Source organism: Lepidochelys kempii, chromosome 1 (genome assembly GCF_965140285.1).
Source record: "Lepidochelys kempii isolate rLepKem1 chromosome 1, rLepKem1.hap1, whole genome shotgun sequence".
NCBI lineage: Eukaryota > Metazoa > Chordata > Testudines > Cheloniidae > Lepidochelys > Lepidochelys kempii.
In genome coordinates, this window is record NC_136380.1 from 68,367,327 (window position 1) to 68,381,091 (window position 13,765).

General features: G+C 40.8%; 1 long non-coding RNA gene across 1 annotated transcript in view; it reads right to left on the minus strand.

The window, feature by feature from the left end:
- Window positions 1-10,521: 10,521 nt before the first annotated feature.
- Window positions 10,522-13,765, minus strand: part of LOC140903534 (uncharacterized) — a 71,010-nt gene continuing 67,766 nt past the window's right edge. Inside the window, exon 3 of the long non-coding RNA XR_012156275.1 lies at window positions 10,522-10,593. This is a non-coding gene — a long non-coding RNA (uncharacterized LOC140903534). The remainder of the gene's footprint in view (window positions 10,594-13,765) is intronic.

Genomic DNA, 13,765 nt, shown 5'->3' on the forward strand with positions numbered 1-13,765 from the left:
GATCTCACAATTAATTCAGGGATAGATCCAAAATCACAGGATCCTAGGAATGTAGAGTCCTGCTGTCAATGTGAAGATCTGAGCAGCCATGGTCCCAGCATGCTAACAAATACAACATACACAGACTTGTTAAAACATTATATAATACTCCAAGTTGACAAAGATAACAGAATTCACCTTGCAACAATTTAGAAAGTTTCTGCTGTCCTCTTGTATTTAAATGCTGAGTTGCATTAACAGTGTCTAAAACTAGGTCATCATCAGATTGTCCAGACAGCATCTTCATGTCTGGTGGTTAATTATTCTTGATTATATTTAAAATATTTTTAAAAATACACGAGTCATTTGCAGGAGTTAGAATCACTTTTATTGCACTGCAGTTTTCTTTTCCAAAGAAAAAGAATTTCAAATACCCAACGGGCTTTTATAAGGAATGAAGAAATTAAAAAACTGCTTTAAGAATTATGAAAAATACCTTGATAGTTGTCTTTTTAAAAAAGGAGTGTGGAAGCATCTGTCACAACCTTATTGTTACTTAAAAGAAGTTCCATGTGTTAATGGAAATAAAGCCCAGACATGTTCATTCACCCTGAATAGAGACTCTGGCGTTCAAATTCTACAGATTAAGGACAGCTGGATTAAGTTAATGAAAGGACCTTGAGCAGTCATGGTTTACAGGCCCCCTTTGAAAGGTATGGCACTTTGATTTTCATATAGTTTGGCACTTTGTCTTGTTACTCCTCCATCACCATGAAACTTATTACAGTTGACAAACAAGTTGTCTAATATACTGGAAGTATGAAACCTATATAGCATGCATAACTCTGTCTGGATAAAGTACTACAATAAACCCATACTAAAGCAGTCAGATATGGCTTCTTCTGTGTTCCTGACACAAATGACAGCATCTGCACATGGCAACTGCCTCTGCACCATGTTTCTAACTGCATAGGGATATCACTGATTATACAAACAGTGTATAACAGCATTGGGAGTGACCTGCCCACTGCGCTAGCAGAGATGCTTCTGACAATGACAGGCAAAACATGTGTTCGGGAAAAGAGAGTAATGAACAATATTGCCAACTGGTGTGAAAGTGTAACCTAACATTTTGTCAGGCTTTAACAATGATAAAATAAATTGCATAAATATTAATATTAATAATCTTGTCTCAAGGATCTATGAACACTTTACAAAGGTGGGAAAACATCATTAACTCCATTTAACAGAAAAGGACACTGACCTGAGAGAGACTTGCTCAAAGTGACAAACTGGCAGTCAGGACTGTAACTCAGTTCTCCTGATTCCCAAAGTTCTTAAACATTCAAATAAGCTGTAGTTTGCCAATCCACTTCATGGTTTCTTCAAGCAATAACCAAATAGGAAACAGGAAGAGCCACATTATATGGTTCTTACAAGTGAGGCATGTATATACTTTCAAGTGCTACCGTGATAGCTGTCCTCTTGGTTGACATATTGGAGACTGAACTGGGAGTATCCTAAGCAGCAAATTCTTATATGTGGATTTTGACATAGAGAAGTGTCCCTATAACCCATACTCACGAGTTACTTACACTCACCAACTGCTGTCCTTGCTAATGCTGTTCAGAGCTATCATACAAAAAAAATTGTAAAAGTTTTCTTTCCATTCTGACTTCTTTCCTTCCATCCCACTCCCTTCTTCAATAACCCCCAACTCTGTGATCCCTGTCGCATCCCCACCAGATCACAAATGCTGCTAATATTTACACTGTGCTTTGGCTGGATGACTGAAGTATCCCACATTAATTATGAAACATTTCATTCTGCCTGGAGGCCCAAGTAGCCAATATGAAGGCAGTTTCAAGCACATGAGGATACAATTGATACCATGGTGCAGCAGAGTGAAAGAAGTGGGAAAGAGATGACAGACTGAATAAATGGCAAGCAAATTGGGGAGGATTGATTGAAAAGATTTTGAGTTATGACAGATATTGAGTTTCTTCAGATAGGACATGATGTAGTCAAGAAAATCTGGAGGGCACATACCATATTAGCATATTGTTTCTGCTACTGATGAGACTCAACTGCTTACAATAATTGACTCCTCCTGTCTCCAGAATAACTTCTAATGGTCGCTTAGTGTTTGTGCCCAGGGTAGTATAAATTTAATACATGAACATTCCTTGTGGGATTGCTACATAAAGAAATGTATTCTGCCAAGCAGAGGGATGAATTCAAGTATCTAACAGGTACTTTTCATCTCTAAATACTGGGCATATTTAATATAATTTTTAAATTTTTAAAGGAAGTTTTTGGAAAGCGTAGGGGACAATTTCCTGGCGCAAGTGCTAGAGGAGCCAACTAGGGGGGGTGCTTTTCTTGACCTGCTGCTCACAAACCGGGTAGAATTAGTGGGGGAAGCAAAAGTGGATGGGAATCTGGGAGGCAGTGACCATGAGTTGGTTGAGTTCAGGATCCTGACGCAGGGAACAAAGGTAAGCAGCAGGATACGGACCCTGGACTTCAGGAAAGCAGACTTCGACTCCCTCAGGGAACGGATGGCCAGGATCCCCTGGGGGACTAACTTGAAGGGGAAAGGAGTCCAGGAGAGCTGGCTGTATTTCAAGGAATCCCTGTTGAGGTTACAGGGACAAACCATCCCGATGAGTCGAAAGAATAGTAAATATGGCAGGCGACCAACTTGGCTTAATGGTGAAATCCTAGCGGATCTTAAACATAAAAAAGAAGCTTACAAGAAGTGGAAGGTTGGACATATGACCAGGGAAGAGTATAAAAATATTGCTCGGGCATGTAGGAATGTTATCAGGAGGGCCAAATCGCACCTGGAGCTGCAGCTAGCCAGAGATGTCAAGAGTAACAAGAAGGGTTTCTTCAGGTATGTTGGCAACAAGAAGAAAGCCAAGGAATGTGTGGGCCCCTTACTGAATGAGGGAGGCAACCTAGTGACAGAGGATGTGGAAAAAGCTAATGTACTCAATGCTTTTTTTGCCTCTGTTTTCACTAACAAGGTCAGCTCCCAGACTGCTGCGCTGGGCATCACAAAATGCGGAAGAGATGGCCAGCCCTCTGTGGAGATAGAGGCGGTTAGGGACTATTTAGAAAAGCTGGACGTGCACAAGTCCATGGGGCCGGACGAGTTGCATCCGAGAGTGCTGAAGGAATTGGCGGCTGTGATTGCAGAGCCACTGGCCATTATCTTTGAAAACTCGTGGCGAACCGGGGAAGTCCCGGATGACTGGAAAAAGGCTAATGTAGTGCCAATCTTTAAAAAAGGGAAGAAGGAAGATCTTGGGAACTACAGGCCAGTCAGCCTCACCTCAGTCCCTGGAAAAATCATGGAGCAGGTCCTCAAAGAATCAATCCTGAAGCACTTGCATGAGAGGAAAGTGATCAGGAACAGCCAGCATGGATTCACCAAGGGAAGGTCATGCCTGACTAATCTAATCGCCTTTTATGATGAGATTACTGGTTCTGTGGATGAAGGGAAAGCAGTGGATGTATTGTTTCTTGACTTTAGCAAAGCTTTTGACACGGTCTCCCATAGTATTCTTGTCAGCAAGTTAAGGAAGTATGGGCTGGATGAATGCACCATAAGGTGGGTAGAAAGCTGGCTAAATTGTCGGGCTCAACGGGTAGTGATCAATGGCTCCATGTCTAGTTGGCAGCCGGTATCAAGTGGAGTGCCCCAGGGGTCGGTCCTGGGGCCGGTTTTATTCAATATCTTCATAAATGATCTGGAGGATGGTGTGGATTGCACTCTCAGCAAATTTGCGGATGATACTAAACTGGGAGGAGTGGTAGATACGCTGGAGGGGAGGGATAGGATACAGAAGGACCTAGACCAATTGGAAGATTGGGCCAAAAGGAATCTGATGAGGTTCAATAAGGATAAGTGCAGGGTCCTGCACTTAGGACGGAAGAACCCAATGCACAGCTACAGACTAGGGACCGAATGGCTAGGCAGCAGTTCTGCAGAAAAGGACCTAGGGGTGACAGTGGACGAGAAGCTGGATATGAGTCAGCAGTGTGCCCTTGTTGCCAAGAAGGCCAATGGCATTTTGGGATGTATAAGTAGGGGCATAGCGAGCAGATCGAGGGACGTGATCGTTCCCCTCTATTCGACATTGGTGAGGCCTCATCTGGAGTACTGTGTCCAGTTTTGGGCCCCACACTTCAAGAAGGATGTGGATAAATTGGAGAGAGTCCAGCGAAGGGCAACAAAAATGATTAGGGGACTGGAACACATGAGTTATGAGGAGAGGCTGAGGGAGCTGGGATTGTTTAGCCTGCAGAAGAGAAGAATGAGGGGGGATTTGATAGCTGCTTTCAACTACCTGAAAGGGGGTTCCAAAGAGGATGGCTCTAGACTGTTCTCAATGGTAGCAGATGACAGAATGAGGAGTAATGGTCTCAAGTTGCAGTGGGGGAGGTTTAGATTGGATATTAGGAAAAACTTTTTCACTAAGAGGGTGGTGAAACACTGGAATGCGTTACCTAGGGAGGTGGTAGAATCTCCTTCCTTAGAGGTTTTTAAGGTCAGGCTTGACAAAGCCCTGGCTGGGATGATTTAACTGGGAATTGGTCCTGCTTTGAGCAGGGGGTTGGACTAGATGACCTTCTGGGGTCCCTTCCAACCCTGAGATTCTATGATTCTATGATTCTAAGCCTGTACTAACTTTCTTTAAAATTTGAAAAAGTTAATTTCACAGTTAAATATGTGTTTGAAACAAACAAAAGAAGTAGAGTGACCATAGGAGAAGGCTAAAGTGTTGCTTAACAAGTTGCTATTTCAGTTCACAGCCCAGATGGGAAAAATACTAATAATACTGTCAAAGTTTCATTTACTTATTTAAAAAATAATAAACCAACATGATTAATAATAAGATCCTGATGTACTTTGGAAACAATATTTCTCAGAATTTTTTCTTCTGCCCAACTTCTATTCATGGTAATGCAATCTGGATCAATATTTACAAAATTCATCCACCATTTCTTTAGTTATTTTCCTGAAACATTTTCCACAATGAGTCGGCTTCTCTGAGAAGGAAGTTGGCAGATTATTTCTGGTGTTACTCTTTTTCTATTCTCTGCTGAAAATACAGAATATTATGCCAAAAATAATTTCCAGATTAGTATGCTATTTTTATTAGTCTATAGTATACACATTTTTAAAAGTAATTTACTGATAGCTGGCAACTCTTGTCTGCCACTTGTGTGATTTTGCTTTCAGAATGCAGCAAACAGGATTGGTGCGACCTTTCCTTCCAGGGTATCGGAATTTACATTAGTATCATACCAGTTTTTAGTAACTGGGAATCATTAATTCCATGAGAAATGATGACAAATCTTAGCCTTAAGGCTAGAACACTCTTGAAGCATGCTAGCGCAGATTTTAACAGATGTCACTTTGTACCACTGATGACCATTCTGAAGTTCCTGTTACACTGCAGACAAATTAATTGTGACATACTAATGTAATTTTCTTTTACCATGAACTGTCAGAGTACAAAACTTGTCCAGTTCAGAAAGACAATAATTTCATGGACAATCACTCTTCACTGTACCTCTGATTAAGAAGCTTTTATAAATAATTCAAGCTGTGACTGATTAGTTTTTATACTGTCAAAAAGACATGCCTCTTTAAATCATGCCTAGTTTTAAAAAAAAAAACCCACAACCCCACAGTTTCCACAACAACCCTAAAAATCACAAAAGTAGAAAACATCTGTGTGATCCAGGCAATCCCAAGCCAACACAAATTGTTCACTATAATACTTGGTTCAGTTTATTTTCAAAAAAATCAAACTAATTGTGTTTATTGCACATCCCTTAGGATGCAAGAGTTTTAATAAACCCCAGAAAATGTGTTTTTTTTTAATATTATCACAAGGTTAGGCCCTGGTTATTTAATAAGAAAGTTATTTTCTTCTTATTAAATATGTATAGGCCCTGATCCAGCTCCCATTAAAGTCAATGGAATGACTTCTAATGACTTCCTTGGCAGTTGGATGAGGCCATATTGCAGAAGCACTCAAAGGCCTCAGCTGGGATGTTGTGTTAAATGCTGCACAAATATAACTTAAGACATGGCCCATGGAAGTTAGCGGAAGTTTTGCCATTTCCTTTACCCACATGATCAAAGAGGATTACATCTGGAGGGTATAAATATCCTGCCCTGACTGCATGCCTGACAGGTCAGTGCCCACACCTGAGCTGGACTTCTGGGTCCCTATTACTCTGCTCACCTCTTTTGCCTTTCCCTCATAACTCAAGGAAGCAGGAACCCTTATGGGGTCCACAATCCCTTTTTTCTTGCTGCCCAGACAAAGATCTACTGCATTCAGTTGTGGAGTGCACTTTATAATAAGTAAATATTTTAAGTTATTTAGTATCCTGTCTGTCTCTCAGCCTAGCCCTCTTTAGTTAGCTTAGCAGGATTGTGGCAAAGGCAGGTCTTGAGGCAGGATATGAAAGTAGAGAACCTAGCTGCGCTCAGTTTTCGTTCTAGATGGATTTTTTTTCTCTGTATATAGGAATGTGTTTGATCAACCTACTTGCAACAGTGCCTGGGCTTACCTAACCACCTTCTCTGACTCTGACATAGCAACTACATGCTTTTAAATGGTATTTAACTGGCTCTGAGCATGCTCATTTTATCTTACTATATTCTCGTAATTAATTCTGCTTCGTCTACTTTCTTCTAGAACAGACCTGAAACTTAACTTTCCATTAATATAAAACAATGAGAACACTCCAGTCTTTTTTGTTTTATATCATAAGGCAACACAGTTGATTTCAATAGTACAGTCAGTCTATCACATGTACAAATGCCTTCAGCCAGAAATGCAAAGTCAACTGTTATAAAATCTCTATACAGAGTGAACAGAGAGATTAGTCCCTCACTTCCATCAGTTTCTCCTTATGTTGCCACAGTCTTTCCCCATTTGGTCCATCACAACAAAGTCATTGTGGTTCTATTTCTTGATTTCTCTGAGATTCTGCCAATATCCAGTTTTTCCAAACAAATTTAAAGATCTGGTCTGACTATACATGCATTCATGTAAAACCAAAAGTCATCTTTCACTCTAGTTATTTATTTTCTAGAAACTTTTCATTTAGCATTCCAGGTTACAATTTGCATGAATAATCAGGATTTTTCCCCCTTCCTTTTTTGGAAAGTTGTAGGAATCTAATGGAATAGCCCTATGGATTTCAACAGGGATGAAACAATAGAAAATATTCTAAAACCATAATTTAATAGAAAATTATAGCCTTCCTATGGAATTTTGTACTGTCTAGTAGATTTTAATTGGATAATTGTATCCCTTCTATTGATCTGTATAGGTAGGATTCAACTTTTTATAGAGAGGTCACCATTCATTCTAAATGCTACAGCAACTTTCCATAAGAGAGACAGCGGTATGATATTTTGTATCCCTGATCCTTCTTTTTTTCTCTCTTCTTTTAGGAGAAGGTACCAGAGCTTTCCTGGGCTATCATGTACCACCCTCCAGAGTTGACTCTTATTCCTCACTGTAAAGAATTCCTTCCTTCCTGAAAGGTCTGGGCTGGAAATATTTCAAACAACTTCTAAATATTCAGTCTGGCCAGAATATTTAACTCATGAAGAGAACTGAGCTTTAATAGAGACACCACAGCATGCTAGGTTCTGGTTGTCTTATTATTGATCACTTGTACTGCAGAAGTGTTTGGAGACCCCAGTCATAGGCCAGGGCCCCGTTGTGCTAGGCATTGTACAAACAGGTAACAAAAAGACAGTCTCTGCCCTAAGGAGTTTACAATCAAAACCCACTTGGAATAAATAGGTCACGTATGCACAATAGGCACTGACTCTGTGGGTGCTCCAGGGCTCAAGCACCCACAGAAAAAAAAATAGGGGGTGCTCAGCACACATGAGCTATAGTGGTTCCTGTCACTCTCCCCCTCAAGTTTTGTAACTGAGGTCTGATCACTGGGCCTGCCCTAGGCCCACACAGAGCTTGAGTGTGGAATATGATAAGTTTACAAAAAGAACAGAAGTACTTGTGGCACCTTAGAGACTAACAAATTTATTTGAGCATAAGCTTTCATGAGCATTCGATGAAGTGAGCTGTAGCTCACGAAAGCTTATGCTCAAATAAATTTGTTAGTCTCTAAGGTGCCACAAGTCCTCCTTTTCTTTTTGAAAATTTATTTGAGCATAAGTTTTGTGGGCTACAGCCCACTTCATCGGATGCATAGAATGGAACATATGGTAAGAAGATAGATATATACATACAGAGAATGTGAAAAGGTGGAAGTAGCCATACCACTGTAAGAGGCTAATTAATTAAGATGAGCCATTTTCAGCAGAAGAAAAAAACTTTTGTAGTGATAATCAAGATGGCCCATTTAGACAGTTGACAAGAAGGTGTGAGGATACTTAACATGGGGAAATAGATTAAATATGTGTAATGACCCAGCCACTCCCAGTCTCTATTCAAACCCAAGTTAATGGTATCTAGTTTGCATATTAATTCAAGCTTAGCAGTTTCTCATTGGAGCCTGTTTTTGAAGCTTCTTTTCTGTTGCAAAATCACCAAATTCTGTACTGCTAACAGCTTCTGCCCTTGGGGCAGGGAGTTTGTTTATAAACAGAGGCAGGGTGATTAAGATAACAAAAGGCTTGTCATTAAATTAAATTAAGGATCCTTAGATGATCCTGAAAGCATTGCCAGCACTCCTGTTAAAAGATAAGAAACAAAGGGTAGGAATAAATTGTCAGTTTTCAGAATAGAGGGAGTTAAATAGTGGTGTCCCCCAGAGGTCTGTACTGGGACCAGCGCTGTTCAACATACTCATAAATGATCTGGGAAAAGGGGTAAAATAGTGAGGTGGCAAATTTACAGATGATACAAAATTACTCATGATAGTTAAGTCCAAAGCTGACTGCAAAGAGTTACAAAGGGACCTCACAAAACTGGGTGACTTGGCAACAAAATGATAGATGAAATTCAATGTTAAGTGTAAAGTAATGTAAACATAATCCCAACTATACATACAAAAGAATGGGGTCTAAATTAACGGTTACCCTTCAAGAAAGAGATTTTGGAGTCATTTGCAGTACTCTGGAAGCACTATGCACTTTTGTCTCTGCTTGTTATTTCATGAGGAGTTTGAACAGCGTAGGAAAAAGATCATTCTGCAACCCTTCTGGGATATACAGATTGCATACAGATCTATAATGACCTCTCACTGTGTTCCACATGGATGTGACACTCTACAGGGAAAAGTCTGACAGAGCTTTCTCTTCAAAGTCCTTTAAAAGCAAAGATGTTGTCTTTGCTTTTAAAATAATATCACAATAATTTGACCTCTCAGACTGTGTGAGTTGTCATACCTAATATATCCAAAATACAAACACCAAAAAACCAAACTAGTCAAACCCATGAACTAGCACAGCATGTTTTAACTTTTCTTTCAGCATGAAACAAGGAAAATAAATCCCATCAGTAAGTAAATGAAGTGGATCTCAGCATAACCAATCTATGAGCCTAAAATGAGTTTAACTCCATGGTGGGAAGGTTTCAGATTCATAAATTATAAACCCAGAAGGGACTACTGTGACCATATATACAAATTTAGGGGGAGATTTTCAAAGACACAAAGGGCAGTTGAAGCATCTAATTCTATTGTCTTTTAGTGGAAGTTGGGTTCCTAACTGCCATTTGGGCCTTTGAAAATCTCACAAAGATAATAATAAATTGGCCCATGCCCACAATTCAAAATCCTGATAGCTAATAACCTGCTTTGAGTTATTAATGTCTCAAATGTAATCAAAATGTTAATAGAATTTAGGTTTTGATATAGGGGATTGTTTACCCCAACTTGACTGAGGAAGAGAAGGTTACTTACATTGTGCAGGTTCTTCGAGATGGTTGCCGAGACAGCCTGTTCGGAGGAAATAAAAGACATATTACTGAACAGTCATAGAATGAATACAAGAAAGACATATATCCATAAGTGGAAACAATTCAGCACTTGGTGCCAAGATAAACAGATCTTACCAACATCTTCCCTTGTAACAAGGGTCCTGGACTACATATTAGAACTTTAAAAACCGGGACTCTTCACAAGCTCCATCAAGGTACACTTGGTGGCTATCACAGCTTTCCAAGAGAAGGTGGATGGAATCACTATATTTGCCCACCCAATGACTAACCGCTTTCTTAAAGCATTGAGAACACCTACCCCCACAATAAGGAAACTGCCACCCAACTTCATCTTATGCAGTCTTATGGGAAAGCTGTTTGAACCCCTTGCAATTGGCTCATTACTACATTTATCTATGAAGGTGGCCTTCCTCATCATCATCACATCCTCCAGACGAGTGGGAGAGCAAGGTGCCCTAATGGTACATCCTCCTTACACAACTTTCTTTAAAGATAAAGTTACTTTAAGACCACACCCCAAGTTCCTACCCAAAGTCGCTCCCCCCGCCCACACACTTCATTTGAAACAACCCATTTACTTACCTGTGTTTTTTCCAAAACCACATGCAGATGGAAGGGAGGCATCACTCCACACAGATATTTACAGAGCATTAGCTTTCTACATTGAAAGATCAAAAAAATTAAGAAAATCACAGAGACTTTCGGTCTCCATAACAGAATACTCAATAGGACAAACCATCTCAAAATAGAGAGACTATCCAAATGGATATCAGGATGCATCCATCTTTGCTTCCAAAAGAGCAACCTACAAGCCCCAGTGGGAGTCCGCACACTTTACCAGAGCACAGGCAGCTTTTGTGGCCTTTCTCAACAATGCCCCATTACCGACATTTGCAGAGCAGCAACCTGGGCATCAGCCCACACATTGACAGAACACTATGCTATAGAACAACAATCAACATCAGATGCTTGTTTTAGACTCACGGTGTTATCCAACATTTACAACACAACTCCGAAGCCCCTCCCTTCCACTGAGGAGCACTGCTCAACAGTGACCTAAAGTGGAGCACCCACAGGGACACTCCAAGAAGAAGAAGAAGAAGGTTACTCACCTTGTGCAGTAACTAAGGTGTTTTGAATTGGCTGTCACTGTGGGTGCTCCACTACTCTCCCACCTCCCCTCTACTTCAGAGTTTCATACAGATTCTCTGCGGTAGAGAAGGAACTGGGGGGCGGTTGGTTGTGCAGCACTATGTAACCACCTGGAGTGGTGCAAGACAGTGATGGCGCGTGTGTGACCCAACTAGGCACTGCTGCCACAAATCTCTGTTTCAGGTGTAAGGTGTACAGACACCTAAAGTGGAGAACCCAACAGAGATGCTCCTCAAAGAAGAAGGGAATTGAGTTGCTACATACGTTCTCTGATTATTAGGTTATTTTCAGAATAATGGATGTATTTACAGTACCACACTAGACCTTCTGATCATTAGACCCATTCAGAAACTTTAGGGATGAGGGCATTTGGGCCTTAGTCTGAAGTTGGAAGTATAATTCTCTATGTAATTTGGTCAGGAACTTTTCAGCTAAAAAATTTTCAATTTGTAGAAACCAGAACTTTTGATGGAAACATTGGTTATGAAAAAAACTTTTGTCAGGATTGTTTTTCAGGTCCAGGAGGAAATTTCCTGTAACACAGAGAGAGAGATCCAGCCCAGAATAGCCAAGCAGTTGGGGGATTCATGTAGGAGACCCGGTGTTCAGTCTGCTAGATTCAGACTACTGACTTAAGCCTGGGTCTCCCACATCCCAGCAGTGTACCCTAACCATCTGGCTATCCCAGGGATCTCTCCCATATCAAATGTTTTTGTGAAATTGAATTCTCGTTTCCAGGCAGTCCCATATGTAATCTTACCTCTGGTGTGCTTGGCAATAAACTCTGTAAGTAATTGGCAGGTTCTAAAGGGAGGTCAACCTTTCTTATTTTAAGTATCTGTTAATTTCACACACACGCGCGCGCACACACACACATCCCGAAGAGAAATTATTTGAGGGCACAGCCACCAGTAAATCACAGTTCTTCTGCCACTCGGAAGAATAACAGTAATTTATTGCATTTAATCTGGAAGAGGTTAAATACATTACAGTTACTATTCTGATTCTATTTGACTGGGATACGGCACACTTAAGCCAACAGCTCAGATGATTTATTTGCCTGTCTAGATAAACTGCCTCCTCGTGTCTGCATCTCATATTTAAATATAGTTTAACTTAGGCTATGCCTACACTTAGGACAGTGTGCAGAGTACATACATGGCATGCCCCCCGGAACGCAGCTATAACTAGCAGTGCAGAAGGTGAGGCACTGCTTAGGTGAGTAGACACATCAGAATCTTAGGGTATGTACCCTACATGGCTCTCTACGCACAAAAGCAGTGGCTTCCATGGCTATGCTGCTATTTTTAGCAGTGTAGCATCCTGCTGCCTCTCCATTGCAGGAGTGTTTCCCCACCAAAGGGAAAGGCTCCAGCAACAGGAAAAGGGTCTGGCAGGGGGAAGCAGTGGGAAAAATCTCTGACAGCTCCCCACTGCCAGAGCCTTTTCTCCTGCCTCCCCTGTGCCAGAGCCTTTCATTGCCATGTGTAGCTACACACCACTGTGTGGATGCACCCTACTCCACTGCAACATGTAGCTGCATGCTGCCACCACTGTAGACAAGGCCTTAATGTTAAAAATAGTGTGTTGGGGGGTAGAATATATTCCAGCTATAACCACTTTACACACAGCAGGGAATGCAGGGAATTAGGAGCCACCATACTGCATGAGACCAGTGAGCCAGTTAGTTCAGAATCCTGGCTCTGGCAGTGGCCAGAACCAAGGACTCTGTTTTCCATTTCATTTGGCAGTCTGTTGATCACTCTCTCATTGATGGGGTTACAGGCAAAGTGCTAGAATTGAAAAAAAAAATAGCTAAAAAATGTATTTCACAGCCAGGTAAGGTTTCCAAGATTCCAATACATTTAAAGTGATTTCCTTGAAAAAGCCAAGGTAGAGGTTTGTCAGATTTGTTGGCTTTCTCAGAACAAAATCTTTTAGGCGCTCTAATTGCATACACCATTCAGATAATATCAATTACATTTATTTCTCTAATAGTCTTGCTCATTTATTTCAAAGTGCTACTAAAGCACTATTCTGTAATTTTTCCAATTGGGTTTAACTGATCCTGAAGAGCCAGAAGTTGTTGGTTTACCAAAGCAGTCACACTTCAAAAGTTTTTCCAAGTTTGCAAGATTCTATCGGGGTGCAAGTATCACCAGCAATATCTCTCATACTGGAAGAAATTTTTGACGTGCAACTCCTGACACTGCTTCCTTCCTGACATATTGAGATAGCCCTGCCCCTTCTCACTTGCTGGTCCCCACCACAGCCAGAGACAGGAAATCTCAGGGGTGTAGCGGTTAGCTAGATAGTTATCTGTGGCATCATTACACTACATTTCAAGTTTATCTATTGACCAGTGCCATCCACCCTTTAGGTTCCTTTACTATTAACATTAGTACCAGCGGAGCATGGTCCTGAAATGCTAATTGAGCCAAATCTGACAATTTCTCTGGCAACCAGATGAATATCAAGAAAAGAGTAATCTAATCTCAAATATGATTGGTGTCTCAGTGAAAAAAGTGCAATCTCCTTTCAGAGGCTGCAGGTGGCATCTTACATGTTTTTGTCTCCTAAAAGTTTTCCTAATTTTTTTCACTTTCAAGTTCAGAGAGTTAGTGGGACCTGAGCAATTTTAGAAAGTATATATATAACAGTGACACCTAGAGCAGGGC